Raw genomic sequence first — 18,046 nt, 5'->3', positions numbered from 1 at the left:
TCACGTTCTAATGAAGGCTACCATCACTGGCTTGGGATAACGAAGCCCACGTTCATGGCCTTTGCTGTTTTCAATCCCATCAAGTCTCACCTCGCATGGCAGCCATCACAAAACCAAGACCACTTCTTCTTCCCCCCACAGAATAGGCATGTCAGTGTCAGCTGTGGACTCTCACGTTCTCTTGCTCGGCTTTTCCAGCACATGAAGCACTATTTAAATGTATACCATCTGGGTCATAGCCAGGGCCTTATCCTTCTGTGCCACAAAGCTGGGCTTAGCCTGATGAAATTTCACAACTCAAATTATCAGTCACAGTCAGTCCAACCACAAGCCACACCTTTACTTTCAGAAACGTAATACAGCCAAAATCACTTTAGATGCATTCATATGACTACCATCTCAAAAAAAAAAATAAAAGGGGGTGGGGTGGCAGATAAAGAAACTACAAGTAACAAAACAAAGTGGCTTTTTTCTTGGGGAGGGGGACAGATAATCTGAAGTGTTAAGCATTGCATTATTTTAACATTGTACTTCATTGTTTGTAACTCTGCTTCTCCCCTTTGCTGACTTGTGGGTCTTTGGTTATTTTTTTTTTCAAATAATATTGACAGAATTGAGAGCAATTAGAAAATGACAAGAAAAAACATTATGATTATGCATGTACTGCCCAAAGACAATACTGTTTATACAGATGAGGTGACAAATTACTGAACAATGAAACTGGAGCAGTTTTGCAGAACTATGCATCACACCAATGTTCTCAGAGCTACTACCAGTGCCGCTTGCAAGCAAGACAAGGAAACAGAATTATAGCATTCAATGAGCAGCTGATGGAATGATGCTACGAACAAGGTCACAGAAATATAAGTGGGAAAGGACACAGAAGGATCACAGGTTATATACTGCTGACTGTTTGCAATGAAGACTGGTGGGAAGGATATTCTCAAAGCAGAGCAAGATAATGCAGGTCTTTTTAAGCTGACTTGGGTAGGGAGATAGAACAGTTGTGTAAAATCTTACCATAACCACAGATGTCCTTCTCTTCTATATGTTGCAGTATTCATAACATTAGGAAGTCTACTGCAGGTTGTCCCGAACATCCAGCCAGTATACAAAAGTCTAAAGCTACTGTTAAGGTTCATGCAACGTCGCACATAGGACCCCGACCAACATCAGGTATAAAGCAGATATTGGCATGTTCCATCCTCAGAACTGAATGCCCCAGGAAGAACACCAGCCTGAGACAAACTTTGAAAAAAAAAAAAAACATCTAAAAATCAAGCAAGCATCAGGGGGAAGGAGGGAGGGATAGAATACTGCAACATATAGAAGAGAAAAACATATATGGTTATGGTAAGATTTTATTCTATTCTACTTCCTTCTACTCGCATGTTGCAGTATTCATAACATGAAGGAAAATACCAAAGCTCATGCAGAAGAAAGAGTGGAAGAAGGGGATGTAGCACTCTCTACAAACCCCGAAGAACAGCCCTGGCAAAATCAGCTCTAGATCTAGATATATCATCCGACTTGTAATGTTTTGTGAAAGAATGTACAGAAGACCAAGTAGTTGCTTCCAGGATAGAGGAAGTATCCAGAACCTTGGAAAAAAGCACCTGAAGAAGACAGCTCTAGTAGAATGAGTCTTAACCGGAGATGCAAGGGTTTTTCCATGAAACACATAACAAAAGGAAATGGCTTAGAGGAGATTGTCTGCTTGGAAACAAGCCTGCCCAGAGCCCTGGGATAATAATAAATGAAGAGGCAGTCAGATTTCCTGATAGACTTGGTTTTATCCACAACATCTGAGTTGTCTATGCACATCCAAGGTGTATAAAATCCTCTCGCTAGAAGATTGTGGAGAGGGAAAGAAGGCAGGCAATTGAATGGATTGGTTAAGTGACAACTCATTCACCACCTTGAGCATAAAAGGAGGGATTATTGCACAGGGAAACCCTATCTTTGTGGAAAACAGTGAAGGGAGAGGCAGCCATAAGGGCATGAAGTTCTGAAACCCTTCTGGCTGAAGTGATAGCCAAAAGAATCATGGTCTTCCAAGTGCAATGTTGGAGAGAAGAGGAAACTGCTGGTTCAAAGGGAGGCAATGTAAGTTTTTCTAATACAAAATTTAGATCCCAAGGAGGAGGGACTGATTTCCTTGGTGGTCTGATATGAAGGATGCCTTTCAAGAAAACTTTGACTTCCAATCTTGAAGCCAAAGGAGGGGCCCATTGGCAGACAGGCAGAAATGGCTGAGAGATGAGCTTTTACTGAAGAGTATGATAATCCAGTCTTCAGTAATTCACACAGATAAGAAAAAAACACCAGAATAGCCACAGACAATGGTTGTAGGTTTTAAAGATGACACCAGATGGAAAACTTTTTTTATTTGGAAATGTAGGATTTCCTAGTATTGGGTTTTCTGGCCTTCTGTAGAACTTGCAACATGTCCTCAAAAAACAGGTGCCTGAAAGGAAACAAAACCCTATCATCTGCAATGTCAGATGAAGGGTTGACATTTGTGGATGTATTAGGGATCCCTTGTCCTGTGTGAGAAGATCCACTCTGTGAGGTAACTTGTGATGATTGCCCTTGGCTAAATGCAGAAGAAGGGAGACCCAATGCTCTCTTGGCCAAAAGGGAGTCACCTGCAAGATTTTTGGTTGGTCCTGTTGTATTTTTAACAGAACTTTCTGAAGGGGGGGGTGCATAGAGAAATATTCCCTTCCAAGAAAAGGGTAGAGCATCTCGCTTCCATGCCAGAGGATCAGGCACTCTGGCATAAAACTTTGGAAGCTGTCTGTTCATAGGCAGGCAAAGAGATCTACTTGAGGAGTACCCAACCGATGGAGAATGTCCAAAAATACATCCCTGTGCAACATCCATTCATGGGATTGAGTCATGCCACCTGCTCAATGTGTCTGCCTCAACATTCTGACTGGGAGGAATTTAAAGTACCTGAAGGGTTAGTTGACTGCCAACTCCCAAGCCTTGCGAGCCAACCTGCACAGGAGATCTGACTTGCCCCCCCCCCCCCCCCCGCGCGCGCTTGTTGACATACCAAAGAACTAGTGTTCTTTGTGAACCACTTTAGGGGACTTGGAAGAAAAGAGGTTGAAAGGTTTTGCATGGCAAACATGAGAGCTCTCGTCTCCTTTACATTTATGTGCTCCTTCATTTGTGAAAGAGACCATAAATCTTGAACCTTCCAAGAGGTAAAGGTTGCCCCCCCCCCTCCATCCCAAGTCCAAGGCATCTGTGAATAACTCACGAGACAGAAGGGGAGGTTGGAGGGGAAGCCCTGGATTCAAGGTAACCTGTTGAATCCACCACTGCAATTCTTTTTTCAAGCAGGGAAGGAGAGGAATCATAAAATCTACTGGATGAGCATGTTGCATCCAGACTGCCCTGACATACCACTGGAGTTTCCTCATGTGAAGTTTGACTAGAGGTAACATGGGAATAGTGGATTCCATGAAGCCTAGCAGATGGAGGAACTCCCGGGTTGTCAGGGACTGAAGTGGAATTATAACCTGAAAGAAAACGGTTAGAGAGATGACTTTCTGAGGAGGTTAGGAATCCAAGATCTTGTCTGTCTATATTCTGCATCCTAGGAAAACATGGTCTTGTGAAGGAATAAGAAAGGATTTTGGAAATGTATAGTGAATCCTAGTCTTTCCAGAAGAGACATTTGTGAAATGAAGGTTCCCTAAAAGAATGTCTGGAGAATGAGCCTGGAGGAGGAGGAGGTCGTCCAGGTATGGAAGAAATCTGAATACCCCTGAGTCTACAAAAGGCAATAACAGGAGCCAAGCATTTTGTGAAGACCCTTGGTGCCACAGATGGACCAAAAGGCAAGGCAGAAAATTGAAAATGTGAGGAAGCAATAGCAAAGCACAGACATTTCTTGTAAAGAGGATGAATAGGGACATGAAGATAGGCATCCTTGATATCCAGGGACACTATGAAGGCCTGTGGAAGGAGAGGAAGCATAGTGTTTAAGGAAAACATGCAAAAGGTGGGGGCCTTTAAAAAGTGTTTAGATGTGAGAGATGTAGAATGGGTCTCCAAGAACCATCCATTCTGGGGACTAGTGGCATTCTTGAATAGAATCCTTTCCCCATTTGTAAAGGTGGAACTTCATGAATGGTTCCTTGAGAAATCAAGGTGCGACTCTCCTGAGGAAAGAAAACCAACTGGTCTTCTGAGGTTTGAGGAATACCCATGGGGGGTGGGGGGTGGGAGAGTATTCCCATACCATGAAGTATCCTCGGAGGATAACAGAAAGAACCCAGGAGTCTTTGGTGATTTATTTGCAAGCAGGGAGAGACAGGGAACGATGCAAGGATAGTAGAGTCTGGCTGCAGAGAGGTTGGTAGTCACAGACTGCCTAGCTTGCATGGAAAGGGTGGTTTCTGAGCAGGAGGAATAGTAGCAGAAGTCTTGACAGGGTAAGGCTTTCTGGCACTTCTTTTACTCTTAGAAGGAGGAGGTCTAGATAACTTCCTTACAAAGGGAGTTTTAGAAGGATAGTATCTTTGAAATTTTGGAACTGGTGAAACAAATATGTTTAAGGTCCTGGAACTGCTTGCCCTTTTCTTGCAAGGACTTAAACGTTCTGCATCTGCAAGGCCTTGGAATCTAATGGAGTATCCATAATTTTAGCTTTGATATCATCTGGTAGTGGCTGGAGTCTCAGCCAGGAGTACCTCCTCAGGACACAGGCAGATGCAGCAGCTCTGGCAGATGCTTCCACTGCATCATAGCTGCATTTAATGGAATGATGCATCACTTGAGCAGAGAAACCCAAAATAGAAGAAAGCTAAGACTTAGTGTACGAGTCTGGAAGCTCTGAAATGAGCTTAGTTACTTGAGAAAGGAGGGCTAAGGTATACTTAGTTATATGCATCTGGTAGTTTATGGCTCTAAAGGTCAGTGTGGCTGAAGTATATACGTTTTCCCCCAACCTTCCCATAACTTTGCTTTCCTTATCTGAGGGTAGAAGGAAATTTAAAGGCAAAAGCTTAGAGGGTTTATCAGCAGTCACTGAGACTGTAGCTGGATCAGCAGAACGGCAGTTAAACAAACATTTGCAGTCTTCTAGCAGTTTGTAAAACTTGTCTGCCCTTTTAGGGGCAGAAGGTTGTGAATCTGGACACTTAGAAGCACAGGAGAAAGCATCCAAGAAAGCTAGTAGCACCAGAGGTACTGCAGATGAGGAAGAGGTATCTATCTGTAATATGATCATAATATCTTTTTTGTATCTCTGAAACCTGAGAGCAATCCCACTTGAAAAATTCTCTCATCTTCACAATGGTCTCACCAAAGGTAATATCCTCCCCGGGTGATTCTGTATTACTTTCTTCCTTCTCTGGGGAAGCACATCCCAATGGAGAGGACATCTGGGCAGAATATGGCAGAGATTCACCCCAGAGGAATCATTTCATTTGAGGAATTTTCAATCCTAATTCTTTTTTGAGGAGAAACTGGAGAAAGGGAAGAAGGGACAGAGACCCCTGTAAATTGCCTAAGGGCCATAAAAGCTTTAAACAACCCTTGCAAAAAGGCTTGCCAATCAGCAGAATGTTCCTGAGAAGAACGCTTAGTTTTATGCTTTTTCTTAAGTGGAACATCCATATGATGGAAAGACGAGAGGCCTGACGTAGGCCTATATTCGATAATGGTGCTAGGGACATCTTCACAAAAAAGGATTTGTGAAATTCCACAAGGACCTTCAGAGACCATCAGCCTGGGTTACCTACCTACATCCTTTGTGAACGTCTGCATTACCTCAGAGGACATGCTAGTAGGATCCTTTGTGGCCTCCACAATGATACCCGCACAAGAGTCACTGGCTACCTCCAAACATGTCACTGCACCAACATCGGCCTCAGGATAGACGTCCGGAACTGGAGGAGCAGCAGAGACCTCAGGCTTTGATTTCTTGGCCTTTTTATGAACAGGCTCCCCTGAAGGGCCCAACATACCTTCCATGGTGTCGCATGCTAAACCAATTTACCAAAATATGAATACTACACGCCTACTTAGTTTTGGCCCCTTTCCATATTGGGTGTACTTATGATTGGCCATTTAATCAACCAGGTTATGCTTAAAAAGGTGTCAAGGAACTACTCTGCTCTTCCTCTGAGGGGAGTCTATTACACAAATGAGGGATTCTCTGCCAAAGAGCTGTATCTAACCAACCACTCCTATTTATGCTTCTGTGTTAGTTTAGGTCACTTCAGCTGGTGTTTAGGGTGGGATTAGTTTTGTGGAAATGTAGGAGGTTACAAAGGACCAGATATTTTCAGGCTCTGTAAGCAAATCTGAGATCTCTTCTCAACAGTCAGCAGGACATGGAAAAGAGTGAGTGTGTGTTAAGGCAGTCAGGGTAACTCAAGTACACCACCACTTTGATTTTTTTCTTTTCTTTTGGTAAGGAAATGCTGTGGTCTTTCAAGCTGCTTCATATGCCTAGTACATAATAGAGAGGGCACTGTAGTCTATTAATGGTCTGATAAAGGAGGAGCAAACAGGGACAATGACTTCCTTGGATCTACAAGATATACCCCTCTTGATAAGTCTGGCTACATAAAAGGATTTCCTAACAGTGGTCACATGGTGGTCAAAAGTTATTTCAGTGTCAATGAAAGTGCCCAAGTCCCTAATGACAGAGTTAATTTTTAGTAGTGTGTTGCTATGTGAAAGGAACAGGAGTGCCCAGTTTGCCAAAGGCCAAAATGCACCATTTGGGGGCATTTAGTTTCAGGCCGTGGTCCAAGCACTATCTGTTAGCATGAGTTAGACCCTCACAGAGAATATGATGGTCATCTGGGGTATTTATGACAGCTCCAAGACTGGATGGACATGCAAACCTAATCAGCCACAGACCTTTGCTGTCTACTTTAATGTCAAGAAATTAGATACCAAAGAGGAGTGGTACAAATAACCTGTTGTAACAGATGCTCAAGCAGCTCATTTTCAATATGTTTTAGAGAAATAAAGGTGCCCTAATGTAACAAGGGGGCATTTGAGTCTCCAGAAAAAATGGTTGAATTACTTGTCGGACTAACCAAAATATTTTAAAGCTGATCTGCTCATTTAGAGAAAAGTGTTGGACTCCAGGAAAACCTACAACTGTTACATTTTGCCCACCCATCCTCATGTTTATTGGTAATTTCAAATGAACTGCAGTTAACTTAAGACTGGACTGAAGCTAATTACTTACATAAATGGAGACCCCCCCCCCCCACACACACACACACATAAGATTGACTTCTTCTAAAGTTATGACAGCTTGTAATTGAGCTACATTTAACAGCAAATTACGTGGACCAAACAAGTCTCACTGACTATTTCCACTGCTACACTTTCCTCGTGTAATATGTTTTAAATCTAGGAGCTTCATATTTAAACTATGAGCATTAAAAAGCATATACTTAACCCTTTTATGGTTACAATCACCTACAGCTGCACTAGAGAACCTCTAAAAATGATATCTTTTGCAATCTTGTTTGATAATATCTTGCTGCCAATGTGTCTCAGATTTAAGTGACCTTACCTAATGATATAGTTTCTGAAAATGAAATTCTCCAACAGGTATATGTAGTAATTCTTGCTGATAAAAGCTAGCATCCTTTCAGCTGTGTCTAGGGTTACAGCTGAACGTTTATGAGCAGGCAGTAAATCACAAACAGATATTTCTGAAGTCTTCAATTACAGTAACAGCAATGGATAAAGTTACTAAGTACTTCATCATGACTTGTTTTGCCAATGTTATTATTCTTTGCAACCACTAAGATTTCTTTAGATTTTAATTCATCTTTATTGAGCTTAAAAATTGCTGCCTTTATATTCTAAAAGTCTACAACCCCCAAAACACTATGACTTAATTACCCCAAAGACATTATGACTGAACTATATCCTTCCTTAGGAAAGTATAATTATGCAAGATCTTACTAGAACAGTAAATTTCCTACTTCTCACTGTTGCAGTATTCTTTACTCTTGGGATAGCCTTCCGAGGATAGCCAAACATCCAGCCAGCATAACAAAACCTTTACACCTTCCAGGTGTCATATGTCAAGATGCGTGTCCAAAGTACAGATGCCTAATCCTCAGAACTGAAGTGTCCCAGAAGAACTAGAGCAATCCCAGAGAAGGCAATAACATATCCATTCAGGAAGAAGAAAAATAAAAGATTGCAAGAAATACCCTTCACAGCCAGGAGGAGGGTAACAGAAAGTAACAGAGGGGCAAAATACTGCAACAGTGACAAGTAAGATACCTACTGTTATGATAAGATCTTAGACAACTCTACCATGTCCTTTTTTATCACTGTTGCATATTTTTTTACTTTTGGAAGAGCACAAAAGCTACTGGAAAGTATGGAAGGAGGAAGGCATAAAAGAGCGCTCTATAAACTCATGAAGGATGGCCCTGGCAAAACCCTTCTTGTTCTGGAAATGACATCCAACTTGTAATGTTTGGTAAAAGTGTGAACAGAAGACCAACGAGCAGCTTCCAAGATGGACATAATATCCAGACCCTTGAAAAAAAAAGCACCAGAAGAGGCCACTGCTCTGCTATAATGAGTACGAAAAGAATAGCAAAAAAAAAAAAAAAAAAAAAAAATGGCCTTAGAAATCCAGGCAGAGATGGTTTGCTTAGCCACCACCATACCTAATTTTCCCACATGAAAGGAAACTAAAATTTGCACAGATTTTCTGATATGCTTTGTCTAGTCCATGTAATATCCGAGCTGTCTATGTAAATCCAAGGTGTGAAGAACACTTTCACTATTATTCTGTGGAGAAGGGAAGAAAAAAGGAAGATGAATGGACTAATTCAAAAACAAATCATTAACCACCTTGGGCATAAAACAATTGATATGAAAAGTTTTCAGACCCTTTTGAAAAATCCAAAGAGGAGGAACAGCCATGAGTGCAAGAAGGTCGCAGACCCTACTGGCCAAGTAACAGCCACCAAAACTTCAGCCCTTCAAGTACAATGTTGTAGGAAAGAAAAAACTGCAGGCCTAAAAGGGGAGAATTCCTCAAGAACAAAATTAAGGACCCAAGCAGGAAGAATAGGCTTTCTTAGAAGCTGGACATGAAGGACACCTTTTAAAAACTATTTGCCTTCAAAACTAGAAGACAAAGATGGATTGAGAGGCTGACGAGTTAAAATGGCTGATAAATGAACTTTAACAGATGAGTATGCCAAACCAGAATTGAGCAATTCACAAAATAAGAAAGGACTGTAGAAAAAGGATCCAGGTTATGCCTGGGACACAAAAAAGAAAAACTTTTTCATTTAATCACTTACGATTTTCTAACAGTGGGTTTTCTGGCCTCTTGCAAAACCCAGTGTACATCCTCAAAAAATTGGTACCTAAAAGGAATCAAAATCCTATTACCCAAAATTGAAGGGCGGACAAGTGAGGGTGAATGAGAAATCTCTTGTCTTGTGTGCAAAGATCCATCCTGTGAGGTAATTTGTGATGACTGTCCCTGACCAGGTGAAATAGAAGGGGGAACCAGTGTTATCTGGGCCAAAAGGGTGTCACCAGCAAGATTTTGGAGAAGTCCAATATCATCTTGCTCAGGACCTTTGGCAGTAGGGAAAGAGGGAGATAGGCATACAGAAACATCCTTTTTGAAGAAAAAGGACACAGCATCCACTTTCTGAGTCAGTGTACCTTGCACTCTGGAAAAAACTGGGGAAGGGAGGCAAAAAGATCTACCGGAGAAGTATCGCACTGATGTATAATGTCCAGAAACACCTCCCTGTGAAGGATCCATTCATGAGGATTTGTCATGGAACCTCTCAAAGAGTCTGCCACCAGACTGTGCTCTAAAGGAATGTAAACCACCTGAAGAATGAAGTGATGGTGGACTGCAAAATTCTAAGCTTGGAGAGTGAGCCTGCAATGAAGATAAGATTATGTGCCCCCTTGCTTGTTGAAGCACCATGACTATGGTATTATCTGTAAAAATATTCAGTGGGCCTGGAACCCAAAGGGAATGAACAGCCTGGAGAGCTGTATGTAGAGCTCTCATCACCTTGATGTTGACATAGTCTATCAGTTGTTGATGGACCAAAGAAACTGGACTTTTAGGTTGTTGAAGGAGACTCATTAATCATGACTGGAAGCATCCATGTACAACTCTTGGGTAAGGAGAGGAACCTGAAAAGGTAGACCTGGACTCGGGGAAATCTGGTGAATCTACTAGTGGAACTCAAGCTTGAGACAAGGTAAAAGAGGGACAAGATATTCCAGAGAGTGGCAGTGCTGGAGGAAAAAGTCTTTTGGTACCACTGAAACTTCTTCGTGTGAAGTTTGGTAACAGGAGCCATGGGAATGTGAAAACCATGTACCCCAGAGCTCAGTGAAATTCACTTGCAGGAAGGACTGGAAGAAAAAGAAAATATTGGAAATAAGCAATCAAAGAGAGGACCTTGTAAGGCAGGAGAAAAGCCAGCACTGGAATGGTCTGGATCCTGTAACTGACATACACTTGGTTCTGAGAGGGAGTCAAAATAGGGTTTTTGAGGAGAAGGATGAAGACCACACTGTGCAGAAACAGCATTGTGAAGGGGAAAGTCTGAAACAGGAGAGGGGGCTTGGATTAAAAAGTCATCCAAAAAATGGAATATCTGAATTACCTGACATTTGCAGAAGGCTACCACAGAGGCCAAACATTTGGTAAAGACTCTTGAAGCTGTAGAAAAACCAAAAGGCAAAACAGATAACTGATAATGATAGGAAGAAACAGAGAAATGTTAAAAACTTTCTTAATATGGAGGCAAGTGTCCTACAAATACAGAGATACCAGAAATGCTCGAGGAAGCAACAGAGGGAAAAGTACCTGAAGAGACAGCATCCTAAAAGAAGGGACATTGAGAAAGATTTTGAGAAAAGACACGTCTAGAATGATCCTCATTCCTGGGAACCAGAAACATTTTGGAATAAAAACCTGTTCCTGTTGAAATAAAGAGACATACTGGATGGTTCCCTGTTTCACTAGATCCTGCAGAACCAAGAGAAAATGAAGGAGCTGGCAAGGTGGAAGCTGAGGAAGGCAAGAGAATAGAGGAAGGGACTTCTAAGCCATAATATGACCATTTTGAGTAAGGGAGAGTCCACAGGTGTCTGTGATTATCTGTTGCCAAACAGGAAAAGAAAGAGTCAGCCTGAGGGACAGAGGAATCTGGCCAAGGGGGAGGGGAAGCTGAATGTCAGACAGAGGAATATTTATCAGGAAAAGAAGGTTTTTTGGCCTCTAGAACTCTGAGTGGACTTCTCTAGAACTCTGGAAAAATACACTTAGGAACCATCTTACTCCTAAGCAGGTTGTCAAAACTGCCTACAGACAAGAGAATGTTTAAGATGGGTAATTCCTCTGGAACTTGGGGATGAGAAACAAAGATTTGTTTCAGTTCCTGCATAACCTTACCTGTATCCTGAAGAGTTTTAAACAATTTTGCAGCAGCAGTACCACACAGATTCTGGTTATCTAAGGGGAATCTAAAAGTTAGGCCTTAATCATTTCAGGTAAGGCTTGAAAGAGCAACCAAGAGTATCTTCCCATAACAAATCCAGATGCAGCAGGCATCAGCAGTATCATAACTGCATTTAGTGGAATGGGAAGCCCCTTTTGACAGGCAGAACTCAAAGGAGAAAGGGTGGAAGTCTTACTGTCCAAATCAGCGACATCAGTCAAAATCCCCTCAAGTTGGAAGAGAAAAGCCAGGACATATCTAGTCATGTGGGTCTGACAATTGCTAGCTTCAAAGACTAAATTAACAGAAATATAAATTTTTTCCATACCTATCCATAGCACGGCTGTTCTTGTTAAAAGGAAAAAGCCTTTTTTTTTTTTTTTTATATAAGCAGCTTTAACTGAATTATCACTTGAGACGTAGGCAAATTTACATTTATATAAAACTAATCAAATTGTATTATCAAGTTCACATTTACAAACATTAATCTTCACATATATTGCTATAGATCATATAACAACCTAAGCAACATTACATAAATTATTAAATTTCTGCCACTGTTTTAAACAAGAAACATCTTTATTAAACCATCACTTACAACATAAGCAATCATACATTTATATAAGTGAAAACAAACCACACCAATCCTAGATGCAAGTATTTTACATCACAAACCATACTGACATACTCCCATACCTCTAAACTGTCCAGGTTTTCACCTCATATTTTTGGTCTGTTCCTCATAAAATTTAGATTGTTCTGGATTTTTTGGCAAATCACAGAGGACTGAATTCACTAAATAATGTCAGGCATTTGAGTTTCAGAGTTCATATCCTTCAGAAAATGCATGGTAACACAAGACTTTTATTATTGCAACTTTCTAAGTATATAAGAGCAATATTTAAAATGTGTCCCTATTTTTGGCTTCTCCAGATATTTTATGCTAGTAGGTTGACATCTATGACACACTCCCAGTTGCAAACATTATACATCACTTATAATTTACCCAATCATTTTCAGTCAAACATTACATAGCTCATTTAAGTCCTGCCTTCTTGTAATCCTCATTTCTCCCCTGTATGTATTGTTCCCACAATTCCCATTTTTCCTATGTGGTTTGCTATTACCCTTTTTTAAAGATCTTAATTACGGTTGTTTTATCTCTGTTACTATATTCACTACTTCTAATATAGTTGGTTTCCATTTTGATTTCCATTTTCTAGTAATTGCTCTTTTGGCAGCCACCATTATTAGACACAGCAAGGACTTACCATGTCTAGGCAATTCCGATTCTGTATCATAGCACAGAAAAATCATCTCCCTCATCACACCAATCTGCCTACCCAGCATGTCTGACACTGCATCCTGCAGGGAATCTGTAAAAGTATGCCAACTCGCCTCACTCCCAAAAAATATGTTCCCAATTACATCTTTCTTCATCACACCTCCAACATTTGCTATCTACCTGAGGAAAAATTCTCTGGCGTCTACTTGGGGTATAAATATATCCATGTAAACATTTTCAAGCAAAAATCCTAAATCTTCCCCACACCCCCACGTAACAAATATACCAACTCTGAGATCGCACTACAGTGCGGAAATGGAAATCTTTCCATTCTGCACTGTACGGAGATGGCATTTCACTTGTCGATTATATGGTCTTCGACATTGTGAAATGCTGACCATGTGTAGGGGACCCATATATATATATATATATATATATATATATATATATATATATATATATATATATATATATATATATAAAATCTCCTCCCATTGCTCCTTGCGAATTGCTTATCCAATCTCTCTTCCCAATCCTTTCTAACCTACTCTGATTGTTTCGTATAGTGTTATCATGCAATATTTTATATGATCTACAAATTATTCCTTTAATGCCAGCTTCTGTTCTAGATTCTACTAAAAACTGTACCAGTGCTGGTCTTTTGTTTAGGATGCCCCCCATTTTTTTCTCTTTGCCTACACTGTGATAACAATCCTTGATAGGGGAGGCAATCTCTAACTTGCAGTCCAGATAAATTCCTGGCACCTTCCCATTCTATACTTTTTCTCATTTTTCCCTTTCAAGTTATTTGCTTCCAATACTTTGGTTCATTTGCCAGTTTTCTCCAATAAATTCCAGCCACCTCTTGCCTACTGTCAATATCCCTAATTGCAGCCATCCCTGTCAGCATAATCTCCTTTCTCAATTTCCTTGTTGGCTTGGTTCTTAGGATACTTTCTGCTACTTTACAGCTATAATATTATGTATAATTATTGTTATTCTCCTTAAAGGCCTGCATCCAAACTCCCAGTCTCTCCTTGTTTCTTGAACTCCCCCCATTTCATCATAATAATCCCTTTCCATTTTGAATAATAGTTTTCTGCTTCTACTACGTATAGGAGCCTTAACTGTGTAGCTCTTCAAATTGGGTCATCCCAATCCACCCTGTTCTACTGGAAGAATCAGTTTATCCCACTTGACTCTTGCCATCTTCCCCTCCCAGATAAAGTCCTTCAGCTCTTTATTAATTGCTATCCACAACTTCTCCCCTGGTTGATAAAAATATGCCTGACCTGTTTAGAAGACTAATGGGATTAAAAACATTTTAACTGCTGATATCTTACTATCCATACCCATACAACACAGCTTACATTTTCTCAGTTTTTCTTTAGTCTCTTCCCACATATCCTTAGTTGCCACACCAGAATCATTTTTAATCCATATTCCTAAACACTTCATTTTATCATGTCCTCATAAATATGGATATTGCCTTGTCAGAAGAAAAAAGCTTAGAAGAGTACAGGAGTTTGGATGGCTTATCTGTGGACATGGAAACAGCAGGATCTGATGAAGGCCTTTCATACAAATACTTCCACTTTATAAAATCTGTCTTCTTAGGGGTTGGAGTTGGAAAGCCTGGAGTCTGAAAAGCTGCTAAAAATTAACCCAAAAGGGTAGCTAAAACAGGAGGGACTGCAGAAAGTCTGGGTGAGTTCATCTGCAAAAGTTCATAACATCTCTTTGGAATATCAGAAACCTAAGAACAGTCTCACTAAAGTGCTCCATCATGCAGACGACTGTACCCCCAAAAGATGATTCTTCAAAATGAGATAAAGGGACAGTAAATTTTCTTCATCAGACCCTAAGGTGAGAGAAGAGTGGATCTAGGATGAATATACCAATGCCTCTTCACCAGAATCCAACTTGTCATCAGAAGAACCGGAATCCCTAGGCCTTTTACAGGAAGTGAAAGACCACAGAGCAACAGCAGGGGACAGACAAGCTTTGTGGGGGGTTTCAGAACCCTAAGAGCATTGAATAACCCCTAAGTAATGTCCTGGCACACTTTGTGAGGATCCTTAGCCACATAAACCATATTTATTTTTTTGTTTCTTTTTTAAGGAGCATCTGCTTTAACAAATCTAAGAGCCTAGATTCAATGAGGGTGCAAGGCACGTCTTCCCTAATTATTATTTGGGGAATCCCTCTAGGCCCTTCAGATAGAAATGGCCATGGTTCCCTCTCTGCATCAGCACCAGACTTGTGCACAGCCTCGGCAGACATGTAGGTAAGACAGCTCTATGATGGCCTTCAACTGGGTTAAAGCAAAGGGAAATGATGATTGCAACAGACAGTCCTCCGGTTCTTCATCTAACCCAGTGAAGAAGCCCGGTAGATGCTGGAAAGTATGTGACTTTTTGGCTTTATTTCTTAAGTGGCAGCTGAGCTTTGGGGTGGGTGTACCTGGCCATGGTACCTTGAGCCAACAGCTTTAGATGTTGGTTTTCTAAATAAATACAGAATGGAGGGAAGACAGATGACTGTGGAATGGCTTGGAGACAAACACCTGACAACTCTCGCACTGTGTATGGTCATGTGTGGCACCCAAAGAAAAAGGCACTTCTAATGTCTATCTTTATGGGGAATCTGCCGCCCACATTTATATTTTCCCCTTCTTGGATGACATAAAAACAAACTACAAGGAGGAAAAAAGAAAGGAAGGAAGGAACCCCAATAGGGCACTTATTTTCAGTAGGCTTGGTAGATGAACCAACTTGATGAATGGTGTACACACCATATTCAGATGTGGTGTTCAGACTGGCAGCAAAGAAATTCTTAGGATTAGGCATCAGTAGATCACATACGTACCTTATGCTTTTCCTGCAGGGCATACATCTGATGTACAATGCCTGACAGGTGTAAAGACTTTGGTAAGCTGACCGGACATGAGCTATCCTCAGCAGGCTATCCCAAGAGTAAAGATACCACAACAGTGATAAGGCAAGACACCTTAGGGTGGATGTCTATGTTAACGTCCGGATCGATATTATATCACCGAATGCTTAAAAAAGTGACGGTGATTAATCAACCCTATGTAAGTGAAAGCTTACAATTTCGAACTGCCAGAACAGCGATTTTTTTCCCCCAACACAAAAAAAAATAAATAAAAAATAAAACACTTTAAACATTACATTAAGTGGAGGGCTGCACACCCCACTCAAATATACCAACTCTGAGACCACACTACAGTGCTGAAAACAGTAAAGTAATGAAGCGGCCAAGCGAATTCTTTCCCAGGGAAAGAATTTGCTTAAAAGCCGCTTCAATATTTTGCCGTTTCAGACTTTTGTCTTCGGTCTTCTAATAGGAAACCTTAATGTCCTTGGCTAAAACTGTGAAAAAGTTGTTTTTGTAAGCAAACAGGTTTGAAAAATAAGAGAAATTGACAAACCCCCTGAAAAATGCTAATCTTCTTGCAGCCATAAAGATATTAGCTTATTTTTTCCATTAACAAATGTTCTCAGTGACAGATGTGAAGTCTGCAGTTGAAGGTAGTTAGCCAGAGGAATTCCATACAATCTGTTCAAGAGTGAAATTTACAAAGATTCCTTCAAGTAGCTGTAGCTTGTTAGCTGTTTTTTTCATTGCTGACTACTTTTATATGAAGATTAGCTGCCTTGCAGATGTGAGCGATTAATCTTCAGAATTCTAAGAATTCTTTGCTGAGGGAAATACAAAATGTAAAGGTAGAATAGCAGACAGTTCAGTGAACAATAACGTTCAAAATTATATGAAGTGAATAAGAGATAGTAGCCTCTCCTGAAGTTTTAATACTTTAATGCATTTAATAGAACAAAACATCGTTTAGTTTTATTTAAAGACAGTCAGTTCACTTTTTTAGGGCTAATAATGTTTTATGAAAGCATATAAGCCGTTTTTCACTCTAGGAGGAGAAGAGAAAAGAAATGAACAGAAAGCATCCAATTCATTGGGAACACAAGCTGTAACGTGCTTAAGAAATGTAGATTCCAAATACAAGCTGCAGGTGACACATTTGGAAACAAATGAGCACGTGAATTTGACAAAAAAGGATTTCAAAATGGATATTCAGCAGAATATCAGGAAAAAAAGAAAAGGGAGTAATAAAACTGATTGCTTGAGAGAAGAGGAAAAAAGACAATAATGGTAGATTTGTGGCGGTAATGGGGCTATTGGCAAGGAAAGAGGAATATGCTGACATGTATGTATATTTCACCAAAAAAGTTACTATTACAGAGCTTACAAAAATTTTGGGAGAAATAATCAGCTTTTGGCAGGGAATTTTACTTAAGATGGGGAAAGGAACTTGATTCGTAACACTGAAAATGTATCAGGGGAGTGAGAAGGAAAAATAAAATAAAAGAAAGTAGCTTTCTTAAGAAATTTATGAACATATTTGATGTGGAGGAAGTGAATTTACTAGAAGGAACTCTGACAGAATTTACATATTATTCCCGACAGGAACAATAGCATGGTCAAAATGGATAAAAATTATATTTCACAAGAATGTATGCATTTAATTGAAAGCTTTGACACACATTCAATAACCATTTCAGATCATATACTGATAAAAACTAAGATAAAATGCAGGGTAATAAAGTAAAAATGAGACACTGATACTTTCCCATCTACCTGTTAAAAAGAAAGGGATTGGTAGTGGAAATTATATGAGAGTTATTAGGGAAGACATACATTTCTTTAGAAGGCACAGCTATGGAGTGGGATAAAAAATGGAGATTAAAAACAGGGTAGAAATAAAACAGAAAGATATGGTAAAAGTAATAGGAATTATATAGAGGGTCTGACAAAGGGTTAAAGTATTGTACAATAAGGGAAGTCTCACAGAATAAGATCAGGAACAAATGTAAAATGCTAGAGAGAAAATAAAGGAATATATGGATAATATTCATTAGTTTAGAAAGCAGTTAAGAAAGTATCTTTTTAGAACTCCACAGCACAAAAATATTTTGTGTAGTGGCTTGCGCAACAGAAAGCAGAAAGGGTTGTTGTCAAACTTAGGGAGACTATGATAAGAAATATAACCAGAGATCCTATACATGTATTAGAGATATTTGGATAAAGGAGAGGAATGAGGAAACCAAGAAAGAGCACAACTGGAAAAATTTATGGAAGACTTAATTATGCCAAGGTTAGAGGAAGATGAGGCTCAATAACTAATAGTCAAGTCAAGAAGAGATGAGATAAAATAGTGATGTAT

The 18,046-nt window shown here is 40.0% G+C and overlaps 1 protein-coding gene across 10 annotated transcripts in view; it reads right to left on the bottom strand.

The window, feature by feature from the left end:
* The window catches only part of DIP2C (disco interacting protein 2 homolog C), a 2,757,794-nt gene that overhangs the window by 889,578 nt on the left and 1,850,170 nt on the right, over positions 1 to 18,046 (bottom strand). The gene's annotated exons all lie outside the window — the stretch shown is intronic.

The sequence above is a fragment of the Protopterus annectens genome, chromosome 3.part0, assembly GCF_019279795.1.
Source record: "Protopterus annectens isolate FY-2018-M chromosome 3.part0, PAN1.0, whole genome shotgun sequence".
Classification (NCBI taxonomy): Eukaryota; Metazoa; Chordata; order Ceratodontiformes; family Protopteridae; genus Protopterus; species Protopterus annectens.
This window is presented reverse-complemented; position numbering and strand designations above follow the sequence as displayed.